The sequence below is a fragment of the Lonchura striata genome, chromosome 3, assembly GCF_046129695.1.
Source record: "Lonchura striata isolate bLonStr1 chromosome 3, bLonStr1.mat, whole genome shotgun sequence".
Classification (NCBI taxonomy): Eukaryota; Metazoa; Chordata; class Aves; order Passeriformes; family Estrildidae; genus Lonchura; species Lonchura striata.
The window spans coordinates 30,171,076-30,185,580 of NC_134605.1; positions in this window are offsets into that span (position 1 = coordinate 30,171,076).

The window sequence follows — 14,505 nt, forward strand, 5'->3', positions numbered from 1 at the left end:
GGGAAGGGAGTGCAGCTGGTGACTTTAGGGGCTGGGAGGAGAGGGAGACAGCTGAAACCTCAGCCGAACTGGGGGTGCTGGGGGTGATGCAGCCGGAGACGGGACGCCTCGCTCGGCTGGCAGTGAGCTGCACATCCCCGAGCGGAAGGCTAGATGGCAACGTGGGCGTGTGCCTGCGCCGTGCCCCACGCTCGACGGGCTCCGACACGAAATCGCCGCACACGGAATCTCCCTCGGTCAGCGCCTTCCCCGGCCGCCGGCCCGCAGCAGGGCAGCGCAGCCGGGGGAACGTTCTGGGGAGACCGAGCCTGACCTGCTCCCTCGGGAAAAGACCCGGGAAGAGCCAGGGAATTCTGACTGCCTTTGATCCCTGTCTCCACGGAAGGATGCTGGGTAACCATGGGTGCCAGGGTCTAGGAAGATCACTGGGAAGATTGGTCTGCAAAGCATCATTCTGACTGCGCGGAGCTGGTAGCTAGTTGCTGTCGCTGTCGAGGCAGGACGGGAATGAGAAGACTCTGACCAGAAGGCTGCTGAGAGTAAAACTCCGGGTTATTCCAAATACACTGCTCTTTTATACAGAGCTTTGTGAGGACCAACTCTATTGGTCCGGAAGTGAAAACAATCCATAGCATTGGTGCAAAGTGCTTGACGCACAGTGATGGATCTTAACTATAAACATGTGAACAACAAGAGAGATAGAGAATTATTTACATTCTTCTCCAGCTCTTTCCCAGCCTAGCTAGAAATTCGCGTTTCTCTCTTTGACTGAATCTGAGTCCCACAGGTCGCAAAGAGGAGGGACAGCAGCAGGATGCTACTCATGGATTGCAGGGGGCTGCAAAACAGGAGTCAGGGCTGGGCAGCAGAGAGGCACAGCCTGGCTCTCTTGTGAAGCTCTGAGCTGGGCCACTCTCCTGATGCAAAACAACCCCTCAAAATGCATTGCCACTCCTTGCTAGGGTCTCCCATCTAGAGACAGATGCCAGATCTCCTTCCCTGAGGGAAAGGAATGCCAAGCCTCAGGACTGCAGGCTGAGAAGCATTTTCCACCCAGTCACACACAGAAGCAGTGGCAGGACCCTGCTGAGCCCTTCTGATGAGACAAGGGAGGGCTGTCATTTTTTAAAGTGTCTTCATCTCACTGAATGTAGCTATGCTGTCTACGATTGACATGACCCAGGAAGAGCAAAGAGGACAGGGAAACAGCTGGACACTTATCCTGTAGCTACTCTTCAAGACAGACAAGGGCAGGGGAAGAGTGTCCATCAGGGAAACTCAATGGGCTGGACACTTGCACAGGGGGTAAAGGGGGAAAAAAGTTGGGAGTGAGGGAAGGGGGATGGAGTTGGCACCACTGCCAGGGTAGAACCCCAAGGTTTGTGTGGTCGCTGCCCAAAGGGTTCTCCCCTGAGTGTGTTAGCAGCAACTACAGTCTTGCCACCTCATTTTCTGAGTACTTTCTCCTGTTCCACAGCATAAGAAATGGGGTAGTGAATGACACTGAATCTAGTCTGAATGCTCTTGCAGTGGCGGAGCCTCAAGTGAGCATGCCAGGCTGGTCAGCTTATCTCAGAACCTGTCAGGGATAGAGGATGGAAATTTTCCTAGGCCTGTCACAGATACACCCTCTAACAAGAAAATAGAATTGGAAAGCTCAGGAATGTCTAGCCTGGAAAGAAGAAAGATTAATGATGGCTCACGACAGAAGGATAAAAAGAAGAATGTGGAGAAAATACATCAGGCACATCCCTCTCTGAGAGTGCAGTAGAGGCAGTGTTCAATCAAGCAGGCTGTTGGAGGAAATAAAATTGCCTTTTTTGCATTTTTTCCTTCCACCCAAAACACAAGATGCCTCATGACATTCATTGCTCCAGGGCTTCACTGCTTAACAGAGCTCAAAATGAACCTGGATGTTCACGTCCATGCTGTCTACAGTGAGTATGCTCAATGTGAATAGTACACACACCCTCCCCAAAAGACTGGGAAGTGATGTGGCACAGTTACTGTGATGTGGTAGTTATTGTGTATATAGACACCAAAGACAGGCTGTCCCTTGGGCCTTGGAAATATGAGATTGCTTTGCAAGTGTTGGAAGGCTGTAAACTTCATGAACCAAGTGTAGTTCCTTAAAAATAAACATGTGAGCCCCAAGGTACAACATGGACTAGAGCCTGTGAAGGACATTCAAAGTCTTTTATTACAAGACTGTACCCCATATCCAGCCCTCTAGCTCAAATGAGCTGCTCTGCATATGAGGGGCACTGGTGACCATTCCCCAGGGCCAGGGCCAGGATATGGACAAAAATGTCTTCCTCTGATGGCCCCCACTTGTGATTTCCCATATTAGATACATCTCTTGGGATTAAAGGATTTGTTGCTCTAGCTTGTAAGACTCAGTGCTGACCATGGATGAGGTAAATCTTCCTCACATTTCTGGGTCAATATGATGAAGTCATGGTGCTCCCTTCTTGGCTACAAAATGAGTAATGTGAATTGGGAAAGCAAGAGTCAAACATTAGGGGTGGCATGTACTGCTGGGGGGCATGTTTCACCTGCTGTATTCATGGTGTAAGAGGAGCTCAGGTGTTCCTTGATGTCCTGGTCCTGCCAAGCCTGGTCCTGCTCACTCAAACAGGCATCACATGTTGGGATGGGGCAGAGAGAGGTAAAGTGGGGTGACTGATGTCCAGTCCACTCTGATGGTGCAGTCACAGTTCCCTGGAGGCACTGACAACAGCAGACCACCCTAGGTTCACCAGGGATGGCAAAAGCTGAACAGACCAGAATGTGTTTTTTACTCTTGTGCTTCAGGCCATCCCTAAGGGAGCCTTGCCGAGGGCCTTCAGGTGCTGTTTTGTCCTGATTTTTCATACTCTGCCCCAAGCATCTCCCTGGGATGAGCAGGAGGCTTGGAAAGGTGGTACCCATCTGCAGTGCAGGAGGAACTATTACTTCTGCAGGACAAGCTTTTGGGGTTTTGCATTTGTGCTTGACTGGAGCAAAGACAATGGTTGTGTGCTGCCTAGCCACCTGAGCTTTACTCCTAATCATGTTTACTTTCCTCTCAATGCTCAAGATTCCCTGTGGGTGTTTGGAGAAGGGGAGGAAAGGCTCCAGTTCACTAGCAGCAGGAAGCTCTGCTTGGAGAACTAGAAAGTGAGGAGAGGAAGTGATAAGGTGGTAGATGTTATCTTTGCCCTTGTTTCCTAAGCCTTATGATTAGCTCTTGGACATTCTTCCAGAGGCTCTAGACAGCTCCAGGAGCCTCCAATTTGTGTTTCATAATGCTAACATCTGTAAATAGCTGGTTTAACTGGCTTCACAAGTCTGACACTTCACCTCAGCTCTGGCTTGTGGAGGAAGAATAGGTTCCCAGGAGGCCTCACCTGGGGTGGGCTGAGGACATGGGGACCTCCAGGGCATTAAATGCAGCCTGCAGAGGCAGTTTCCTCAAGAAGGCTTGACAGCTCAGGCAGTGGAACCTGGGGGAGAGGGAAGCTGGGCTGTCCCCCTGCCTGCAGGGGAGGATCTCCAGACACCCATCAGGCTCTGTGGGGTGGGATCCCCCCTTCCCCTACTTCCTGTACTCCCTTCACTGCTGGTGTCTCCACTTTGCCAGCCTGCCTTGCTTGCAAGGGCAAAACAGTGCCAATGTTGAGTGATGGCTGGTAGGCAGTACTTTGTGTTTCTGTGGGAAGCTGAACAAACATTAAGACTTTTAAGAATGTGGAAATGTAACATTAATGGACTGTCCTGTGCAAACTCTGGGGCACCTGAGGCTGAGCTAAACTACTTTCTACAACCTCCAGCTACTTCTTTGTGGGTGGTTGAAGGATGGGGAAGAGCCCTGAGAAATCCTTGGCAGATGGCATCACAGGACAGGGAGAGGAACTACAGGGAGAGGGGTTAAAGGTCAGAGGAATGGGGCTGCATAATCTGCGAGGCAAATGCTGAGGTTTTAGGGCAGGTATTCTATGGTGCTCTGGTGCTGTGAAAAGGCTGAGCGCTGCTGAGATATAAAGGCACTACCACCCCAAGGGGCTCCTGAGCTGGTGCACAGGCTCTGTGTTTCCTGCACTTCAGTAGCCAGACTTTTACTGACTGTGGGGACAAAAGATCCCACAGGAATTCTGCATTTTCCTACATGGACTGGGGGGGGGAGGGGGGTGGATAGGGGCTGTTTATCATGTTTAGAGATTATAGTTACCTAGTTTATGGCAGGGGTGCTACTGTGACCTTTTAAACAATGCTATGTAGAACTAGACCAACAATTGCTGTGGTCCTTGGGGAATGTCTGAAGTACAGGCAGGCTAAGAGAGGTGCAGACCAAACCCAGGCTTCATTCATGGCTCAAAAATCTGGCCCTTTGTTATGGTGTGGTGAGTGGATTTTAGCATGCAAGCAAGGCTGGTGTTTGCCTTTCTTTCTCCATCTGTCAGCCCACCCCTTACCCTAGTTGCTGTCTTGTGCCCATCCCATTCAGCAATGCATACACTCAAACCAGGCCCACACACTGGTGAGACAAGCCCATATGATTACCCTGTCCTTCCTGTACATCCCTCTCCTCTCTGATTTCACCAAACTGTGCCTCAAGCCCACCCTCTTATTTGCCCCTCCAAGTCACCTTTATTTAAAGGGCCATTCAGGCAATAAGCAAGTCTGATGGTTCCTATGCCCTCCTCTTGAGATGCACCAGATTTCAAGACAATCTGAGGAAGGGGTTACATTGCAGAGCATCTACTAATGCGTCTACTTTAGCCACGGGCTCTCTGGTCCCAGGGAAGGCAGTGGAGGGCTGTGCTGCAGCTGTGTCCCCAGCAGTGTTGCAGACTCACAGCAAGGCTACCAGGTCTTAGCTGACTCAATTTCACACACCTGTCACTGAATGTCAGGGGTGGATAACTTACCTAGGGCTGACAATCTCCTCACCCTGGAGGCTGAGTTTATTGATCCAGTACCTGTAAGGTCAAGTGCTTACCTGGTGATGTAATGCAGCAGCACCTCACTGGCAACACAGCCCCCCAGCCCTGCCCAAGTTCTGCCTCCGATCACTATTCACTGGCCTGCCTTTTTAATAAAAAAAAAGTCCAGGAGTTTCAATGGGCTTTGGGTTTACATTCTACCAAGTCTCAGCCTGGCCTGGGTACTGGCCTCATAGGTGCTGAGATCTGTTGGGGCTGTGGCAGCCTGTGGCTCAGCTGCATTGAGACATCAAACCTGAGCCGAAAGCCCCTAGTGCCATGCAGAAGGGTTAACAGTCTGCTTGCTCCCTCTGTGCTTTTGTTCATTGGAGTAGTAAATTCCACAGCTGTAAATAATCTGCAGCAGGAGAGATTATCAAGGCCTTGGGAAGGAGCAGCTTTCTTTAATAAGATCAGTTCTCCCTGCGAAACATCACGTAGTCGCTCTCCACCCTCCCCTCGCTGTCTCACCAGGCATTGCCATGGCCATGGCATTGCATAACTTTCCCACCTCCATCCTATGCCACTCATCCTCCTGCCATGCCCCTTCTGTCTTGCTATTGCTGATTGGTAAATAATGGCACTTCACAGCAACCAGCAGTGCAGGCTGGAAGTACTCCTCACGTTACCTGAGATGCAATTGTGGTTTATGTGGTGCTGACCACATGGCAGGCTGCTGCTGGCCAAGGTGGGGAGGTGGTGGGACACATCCTTTCTGGGACAGAAGTGTGGTACTTCATGCCATCATGGTACCTGCCTCTGTGCCAGGCTGGAGGCTGCTCCACCTCTGACTCCTTCAGGGGTATGGCTGTGGGCAGGTGCAGCATGCAGGACCTGGATGTGGTTTTCCATGGCTATCTCAGAAGCAGAAAAGAGACCTAGTGGGTGTTTGAATGGAAAAACATTCCTAGTAATTTAGAATGGTGTGGTTTGGTGTCTGGGAGCTTTTCTCAGAGCATCCTTCAAAAAGGCAAGAAGATGCCCAGGGCGGACTAGGCTTTAGCTAGAGAACCAGCCTAAGTCAGGCTTTTTAGGATGGACACCAGGGCTTGGCCCTCTTTCAAGCCTCCCAGTCCCAAGGGATTCCTCGCTTCTGTGTGAGGAAGAATCCCCTTGCCTAATTCTTCCTCAAACCCTACTATCCCCTCACAAGTAATTTCTGGTTTTAACACTCCCAGCAGTGATGGATCCCCTCTGCCAGCAGAGCTGAGAGCACAGCAGCTGAGATTGCAATGGGACATCAGGCCTTGTAGTGATTCCTACCTACAGAAGGTGGCTGTGGCTACAGTGGTGCCCCACTATGCTGCACTAATCCACCTGGTGCAGGGCCCTGCTGAGCTTTTAGATTTCTTTTCTGGTAGAGCTAGAGAGTTAACATGAGGTCCCTGTACCCCTACACATGAAAGCAGTGCACAGACATCCCCCTTCTCTGCGGCGAAAGAGATTGGTAACTGGGAAGGAGCAAATGCTTTGAGTCTGGGGGGAGGGCATACCCCAGTTTGCACCAGGCTTTCAGGACACTGTTAAGCATTGCCAAGAGCATCAGCCCCACGGTAAGACCTCTGAGAATTGAGCTCACCCTGCCACTTTCCACTTCCCTGGCAAAGCTCCTGAGTTCAGAGCTAACCCTGACAGGGCACATCTCTTCCCTGCCCCCATCACTCACCCAGTTCAATTCTCCTCCCTGTATTCCCAAAGAAGCCTGTATCCCGCTGACCAAAGCATCACTTTTAATTAAAATAGTTCCCTGCGATGCATCATCTGAATGTCTCCACTTATTCCCGCTGGCTCCAGCCAGAGGGATGTGCAGGGGCAGAGTATCAGGTCAAAATCTCTCCAAGCTGCAGCTAGAGAAAGCAGCTGATGGCTTCACTGTCTCACTGCCAATGAGCTCTCAGTAGAGGGGAGCTCTGCCCCAAGAAGGCCTGGGAACGAGACACAGCTTTTCTCCCTGCAGAGGCTGTGGAGCTGTGGATGCCCAGGGGAGGCTGGGAATGAATGCTGTGAGCTGGGATCCCCAGCTCCCTGCGTGTGGCTGATGTTCCTGCTGGAGAATCAAGCCGCCAGCCATGTGCCATGCTTGGTGGGGTTTGGAGGACTCCCCTCAAGGCCTCGAGAGGAGTCAGGTTGGGATCTCCACTGGGGTTTGTAAAATGGAGACAGGAGGTAGGTCAGTAGGAGTACACAAAGGATTCCCTCCTAAATGGAGACAAATTTTCCTAACAAGGTTACAGGGCTTCATTTGGGTTACCTGGGAGATCATCTGGAGCAAGGGCCTCCTGCTGCAAGGTGGCTTAGCTCTCAAGAAAAACACCTTCACCTCCCCCTGTCCCCAGTGTACTAGCAGCTTTTTCAGGGATGAGAAAAGAGGAGGCTGCTAAGGATCAATAACCCCCCCCTGGAGCACCACATGGAGCTATTCCTCCCATTTCCCTAAGAAGGGTGAGTGCTCACTCCACCCACAACTGCTGCAGGGATTTACCAGGGCTGGGGTCCTGCAGCAGTATAGCTGCTAGTGCCTCAGACATGCTGCAGGCTTAGCACTGAGCAATGGGAATTGCCAGGGTGTGGCACTCTTGCACGAATGTGTCTCCCATCCCGACCTGGGTAGGACACAGGCCACACATGGTCAGTGTGACCTTCACACCTCACATGTGGATGCAACAAGTAGGCGCCCTGTGGGGTTGGTGGTATGCAAATAACGATGTTTTACTCCAGCCCCTGCAGAGACCCCAGCCCTTGCACTTTGGAAAGCAGAAATTAATCCTTCTGGCAGGAGGTGAGTAAAGCCAGGGAAAAGCAGGGAAAAGGCCTTGCTGTGCAGTAGGGAGGATTCTCTGAGGGGCTTGAAACCCATATGGATGTTCTTAGGATCCTCCCATAGCAGCCCCTGCTGTCGTGTGCTGCCATAAAGCAAGAGGTCTTGTACACTCATATGAGCATGTGGCATCAGCTAGCAGTAAATTAAAATTCTTTTCCTCCTGGGCATGCTGGGCTGCATCCATGGGCACTTATGGAAACTGCTGGGACACGTGTGTGCTGCTTTATTAAAGTATGCAGCATTTCATCCCACCATGACAGGTGTCAGGAGTCAGGCATGTGCCCGGTCTGTGGTCTCTCCCTGCTCCTGTCACCTTTGCTCCTTTAAGAGACCCTGTGTGCCCCCTCCTACGCAGCATCCCCATCCCCGTCCCCGTCCCCGTCCCGCCGCACGTCCCTGCAAGGCGGCAGGCGGCCACAGGGTGTCAGGCGGGTGCCGGGCTGCCTTCCCACGGAACCGGGCGGCGGCACCGCCGGCTGCCGCCCGCGGGACCCGCGATCCCGGCGGGCCTGGGAGCACGCCTCGCAAAACTGCAGCTGAGGGCAGGGCTTGCAGTCACCGGCACCCCTGAGCGCTCCTCTCTCCAGGGAAAGGATGGCTTCTCTTCCTTTTCCCGCGTACGGAGGGAGACACGTTTTCCAGGCGCTGTGTCTTTCAGAGGAGGGAGGGGAAAGCTGGTGGTCTCCCGTCTGGAGCACCCCAGGTGAGATGAGTTGTGCTGGGCCTCAGCGTCTGGCCGCGGAATGCAAAGGAAGGCTGCACGACGAGGGGAACAAAGGGCCTTGGATACCAGCACTAGCGAGCAGGGAGTGTTGGCAAACACGACTGCCATTGCTCAGGGAAGAAAGCAGCTTAGCAGGGGTGTGGGGAGACACTGAGCTCGAGACGCTGTGGGTTCCCAGCAGGAAAAGGGGATCAGGAGGTTCGTGGTACTGAATCTCCCTTGGCAGGCACCTGCTGGACCTTGAATCAAGTTCAGTTGTGCTTCTCCCAGCTCTCTCTTTTGTGACTGCACTGAGTGTGGCGGGGGGAACTCATTTTTCCCACTCCATTTTCGTGGTGGAGGCGGGGGAGCTGGTGCAGAGAGAGCAGGCTGGGGAGGATGCATCAGTGAGTGACGTGTGATGCTAGAGCGAGCAGTGGCCCAGCCTTGCTCAGGTGCAGTTCTCCGTGTTGCGCCTCACGTACAGAGACGCTGTCTATCCTCCAGCTATTTACCACCAGCTCATTTTGCAAACTCTGCACTCACAAGATTTTTTTTTCTTCTCTCCCTCCCTACTTCCCTCCCTCCCTCCCTCCCTCTGTTCCCTGTAGAGATGCTCTGTGTCCCCATTCAGCTTCAAGTGCAAGGTCTTCCACCTGCACAGACATTGCACATGCTGACCTGCGTGCAGGTTCTGTTGGGTCTGTCCAAATTCACCCCCTTCCCTTTCTCCCACTTAATCGAGGCTTTAGTCCTGGTGGGGGCAACTGCGGTGGACAAAGAGGGAAGCTGATGTGAGCTGAAATGCTGCCTGAGTCTCGGCTCTCCCCAGCGGGGAATTGGAAAGGGATTGCCGAGGAAAAGCGGCTGCCCCTCAGTGTCTCTTCCCGGAGTGGGTTGCTTGGTCCTGGGAGGGTTTCTTCCTGAGCAGGGACTGTAACTGACTGCTTCACTCACTCTTCTCCTGGTGTGTATGTTCTACTTTAATCTCTTCTTTTGAAATTTAAGGCCTATGACTTGCCTCAGGCTTTTATGTCCTCTCTCTCCCCCGTGCCGAGAGAGGGCTTTGTAGTTTTAAGGAGGTGCTTAAAAACACGAGCTGGGGGTTTCCCTATGGGGGGAAACCAGACAGCATAGGTAGGAGACTGCTGTCTCTATCTTCTGATTTCCAGCAGGTTGGGCGGTGGTGGGGCTGACCGCTCCGCTCTTGGCGGTGCTTACCCGAGGGTGGCGAGGAGACGACCCCAAATACAGCTAGAGCACACCTGAGGCTGGCTGTGGTGAGGGGCTGGACGGAGGGACCCCAGCTTGGTGTTAAGGGCGAGAACAGGATTGCCGTTCTGCCCCGTGGGAAGTGCGGTGTGGGCTTTGGGGACGCTGCTGGGACTGGGGCCGGCCGTGGGGCCGGGACCCGCGGGCAGGGGTCGGGGTGCGGCTGGGTGCCGGGGGGCAGGGGGCTGGGCTGGGGGCTGCCCGCGGGCCGAGGCCGTCGCAGCTACGGTAGGTGGCAGTGCCGCCCGGATTTTATGAATGGAGGAGGAGGAGGGGAGGCAGATGGATGCGGGGAGGTGGTGATGGAGAAGCGGGGGGGCGGAGAAGTGGGGGAATTTTCTGGCTGTGCTCCGGCCTCCACCTCCGTCCCCCTCGCCCCTGCGCCAGGCACCCTCCCCCCGCCATTAGCATAGGCCTGCCTGGTTTACATGTCGGGCTGCACGTTGCCGCGGCCGCATCCAGCAGCCAGCAGCGCTGGCAGCCGCCCCGAGTCAGCTGCTTCCCCGCGAGGAGCGGCGGGAGCCGGGCGGGAGGCGGCGGGAGGCGCCCGCGGGCACCGCCGTTAAGGTGTCCTCACCGAGATGGCTCCGGGCGGCCGGCGGGACCGCACAGGCTTCACGCCGGACCGCCACCGTGACTTCGGGCCCCAGCGGGGCCCAGCGCTACTCTCCACGAGCTCCTCGGTGCCCTGTTGGCACTGCCAGGGCGGGGGTGTGGGAGCAGGCTGGGCTTTGGGGGGCACAGCTGCCAAGCGGCCAAGACACTCCCTGCTCCCCACTGCCCGTTTCCATGCCCGGCCTCGCACGGCAGTGCCGGGGCATCCTCTTCTGCAGCTTCTTTGTGCCCTGGGGCATATTCGCAGCCCCACATCCCACTCTCCAATGACCCACCACTTGCATCAAAGATCCCCTTTGGTGGAGAAAGCGAGGAGAAGAAGCTGAGTGACTCCCTGGTATTTGCTGGAAGAGGCAGGAAGTGAGGTCTGCTTGGTGCTTTGATATAAGTAGAGGAAAAGTCCCCCCCGCCCCCCCCCCTTCTTTTTTTTTTTTTTTTCTTTTCGTTTCTGAGGCCTCCGAGGCTCATCTAGGACTTTATGTGTTGGTCTTCCCACTGTAGGGACCAGGACAATAGCTTCACTGGCACAGCTGTGGGACAGGTGACTGTGCAGAAGTGACTGAGTACAGCCCCACAACTTCCCTCTGCCCCCGGGGTGGGTGTGGATCATGCCTGCAATGCACCACGAACCAGCTCTTGCTGCTCCCAGGAGGGAGTGAGCTGGGGCAATCGCTGCTTTCTTATCCACCCTGCTCATTCTGTCACATGGGGAATGAAATTTCCTTCAGAGGCAGCTTTGTCTGCCTGCATTGGTGAGGTTGCCTTCTGGGGAGCATTGGAGGTGCAGAGCTACTCAGGGGGAGCTCTGGATGAGACTCTGAGAAACGCACTTCTCCAAGAGAGAAGGTCTAACATGGCTTTTCCAAATAGCACACTAACCCAGTTCCTGCTGGGAGTACTTACCCATGTGCCACCCCCATGCCACTATGCAGGAACAGCTGTCCTGAGCTGTGGGGTCAGGGACCCCACAGAAAGTGCCAGCACAGTGCTTGCAGTGGCTGGCCCCCATTTTTCAGCAGCACCCACATTACTTAGGGGATGGACAAGGATGGTGCTGCAGCACTGACCCCTTCAGCATGGCTAGCTGTGCCCCAGGAATGATGTCATGCAGATCTGGTGGTACCCTTGGAACTGTTTTGGCACCAGTTCAAGCACTTTAGTCCTGCTGTAGCCTGGATGATCCCACCTGCCTGACCTAAATCCCACAGTGGTTTCAGCAGGACACAGGGCTTTTCATCATCCCTTGTCTGAACCAGTTAGGTAGGATTGCTGTGTGCTGGGAGGTGGTTACTCTAAAGGTGTCCGTGCTTCAGCAGCATCCTGGATCCTGCATGATCCTTCATCCAGAGAACAAACAAGAGGAGGACTATCCATCCAGTGGAGTGAGGTGCCCCTGGGGCCACGAGGGGATGCAGGAGGAGGACAGGTGAACCTGTAGTGACATAGATGCTTCCACATTGTGGTAGGGAGGAGGTCCCTGCCTGGTTTTGCACTTTGCAGTACCTCCAAGCCACTGCCATCACAGGCCTTCATGGGGCTCAAGCCCAGGGAGGATGAGGGCACACCTTGCCACCCCATGTTAGCCTGGCTTGAGGAAAGAAGAGCATCTAAACTCCAGATGAAGCGTGGAGCAGAGCCCAGCACTCAGCTGAGCCCACAGTTTCTCACCACCACTTTATGACCAGCAATAGTTCTCACTGCTTGGCTGCCAGGAACACAAATGGTGCCTTGCTCGGACAAGCTGTCAATCCAGGGATTTTTGTTTTCATATTAAACCAGCTAAGTATTCAGAATCAGTTCCAGCTACCACCACAGAGAAAGCTACTCCAAGATACATAAATCCCTGCCAAACCTGCCCGTGCTACCTCTGAGGCAGCAGTGCCACTGCTCTGTGGTGCTGCAGGGAGTGAGTGTGTGGCAGGGCTCTGACCCACTGTCTGGCTGAGCTCATGGAGACAGGATCTCTATGCACACCTGCCAGCCAGCACACAGGGAGCTTGCCCTGATACTACTTTGCTGAGGGGCATCCAAATGCATGCCCAGACCTCTGTCCTCAGGTGGAAAGGAGTGGATAATGCCTGCCTGCAGCCTCAGGTGGAAGCCAGCAGGATGGGGGAGCTGGTGTGCAACTCACCATCCTGTGCTCAGGGCCCTGCGGCTGTGGGGGAGATCCACATCCATGCATGGGGCAGGATGAGACCTTGCCATGTGGGACAGGCACACTCAGGCCCTTTGCTGCATGCCTAGCACTTTGCCTCGCTGGGTTTTCCCCATGTGCAGGACATGGAGCTTGTTGGCCTGCTGGGCACACCACACAGCTTGTCTCTTTTCCAGGGTGAGCTTGTCTGACTCTCCCAGTCCTGTTTTGAGAAGCAGGGATCAGGGGAGTACGCCCTGCCGGGCACGTAGGCCATCCTTGGGTAATGACTCTGAGTGTTTGGCCATCTGATGTAATGAACTAATTAGGAATTTGCTGCCACCACAGCTGGACTCACCTGGCTTGTATGCTACAGCCGGGTGATTCTCACTCCATGTGACAGTCCTCCAGCCTCACAGGGCACCAGGAATAGCAGCGGGGGGATCACATGGTCACTCTGACTGTCCTCCCTTGCACTATTGACAGCCTTCTGGCAGCCACGCGTGCAAGCGTCTCGAGGTGGCTTCAGTGGCTGCCAAGGAACGTGCTCCTCCTTACCAGCCTCCAGGACAGGCAGGTGACGTGTCTCCTGATGTGCCAGCAGCACACGTGGCTGGGGCACAGCCCTGGCAACAGGCAGCAGTAGTCATGGCACCCCTCCTCTCAGGGATTCAACAAAGATAGCCAAGGGCACTGAGGTGACCAAATACCTTTGGAAATTTCTCCCTGGTGCTTTGCAAGGATCCTCGTGCCAGGCAAAGAGCTGAACAGGGCAGACCTGCGCTCCTTGCAGCAGGGAAGTGTCCTGCTGCCTGTCCAGTCATGGCACTCGGCTTGTACTGCCCCCGTGGTTCCAGCAGCTGTGAGGTGGGGTAGGCACAATATACAGGGATTCCACTTCTCTGGTAACACACAATACAGAGAATCCTTCAATGCTGATGAATGATTTTCATACCTGTCCAGGTGCACAGGTTGCATATTGGGCTTTCAGTGTTGATGCTAGCTCAAGGCATGCCAGCATCACTGGGTTTCTCCCCAGGGAACCCCTGGAAAAAGCTCACTCCCAGCATGTGCAAAGGGCTGGTGACTGTGAGTGGACATGCTGAGAACCACTGTGGTGACCATGAAGGTGGGGATCCTGGGGAAGGCATGTTGGGCATAAGTAGAAATCAGACACAGCTGCTGGAAGAGCCTTGGAGAGGAAAAGTATTCAACCCATGAAAAATAAATTATTGTTGACGTTCACTGAACATTTGTTTAGATTAAGCAATATGGCTCCAAGTGTCTCAGCTGTGGGGAGCCGGTCACCACAGCACTTACTGGATGTTTTTTGGTGTTGCTGTTCATGCAATTGGCCAAGGGACTGAGTGGTGGTGGGGAGAGCTGGCCCCACCCTCAGAAGCCTCTTCCACACCATCTCTTCCTGGTTTCTCCTCTGCCAGGAAGCTGAGGCAATGGTGGCTTTCCTTTCCAGAAGTGTATGCTCTGGGTGATGCCCTGTCTCAGAAGGCATATGCAGCATTTGCAAGGAGGCTGTGGTGAGGCATCTGGTGCAAGGACCTGCCGAACATTCCTGTGGGTGCTGGAGTTATGGAGGTGACAGGCAGCCTTGCCCCAGCTCAGTCCCAGCCCTGTTGGGATGGTGACACTGGGGTCTCTGCACTCATCAGGGCTTCGACTGTTCCACCAACTTCCAAATGCAGAGTTTAGGAAAGGCTGTAGGACTGTGAGCTGCTCTCCACTGGCACCAACACTTTGTAGCAGTTGTATGTGTAGCTGTGCCAGCTGGGCATGCAAAAATACTTTAGAGGCATGGAATAAAACATATTTATTTCTTAGAAATGTGTTTAAATTGGAACCATCAACCCAGCAAGAAGTGCTGAGTTTGGTTTTCTGATGTAAAGTGGCAGCTACAATGAAGAAAAAGACAAAAAAAGGCTGGACCACCCACTGTCAGGGGAGAGGGTACCCTGGGCCCCTGGGATGCTGGGAG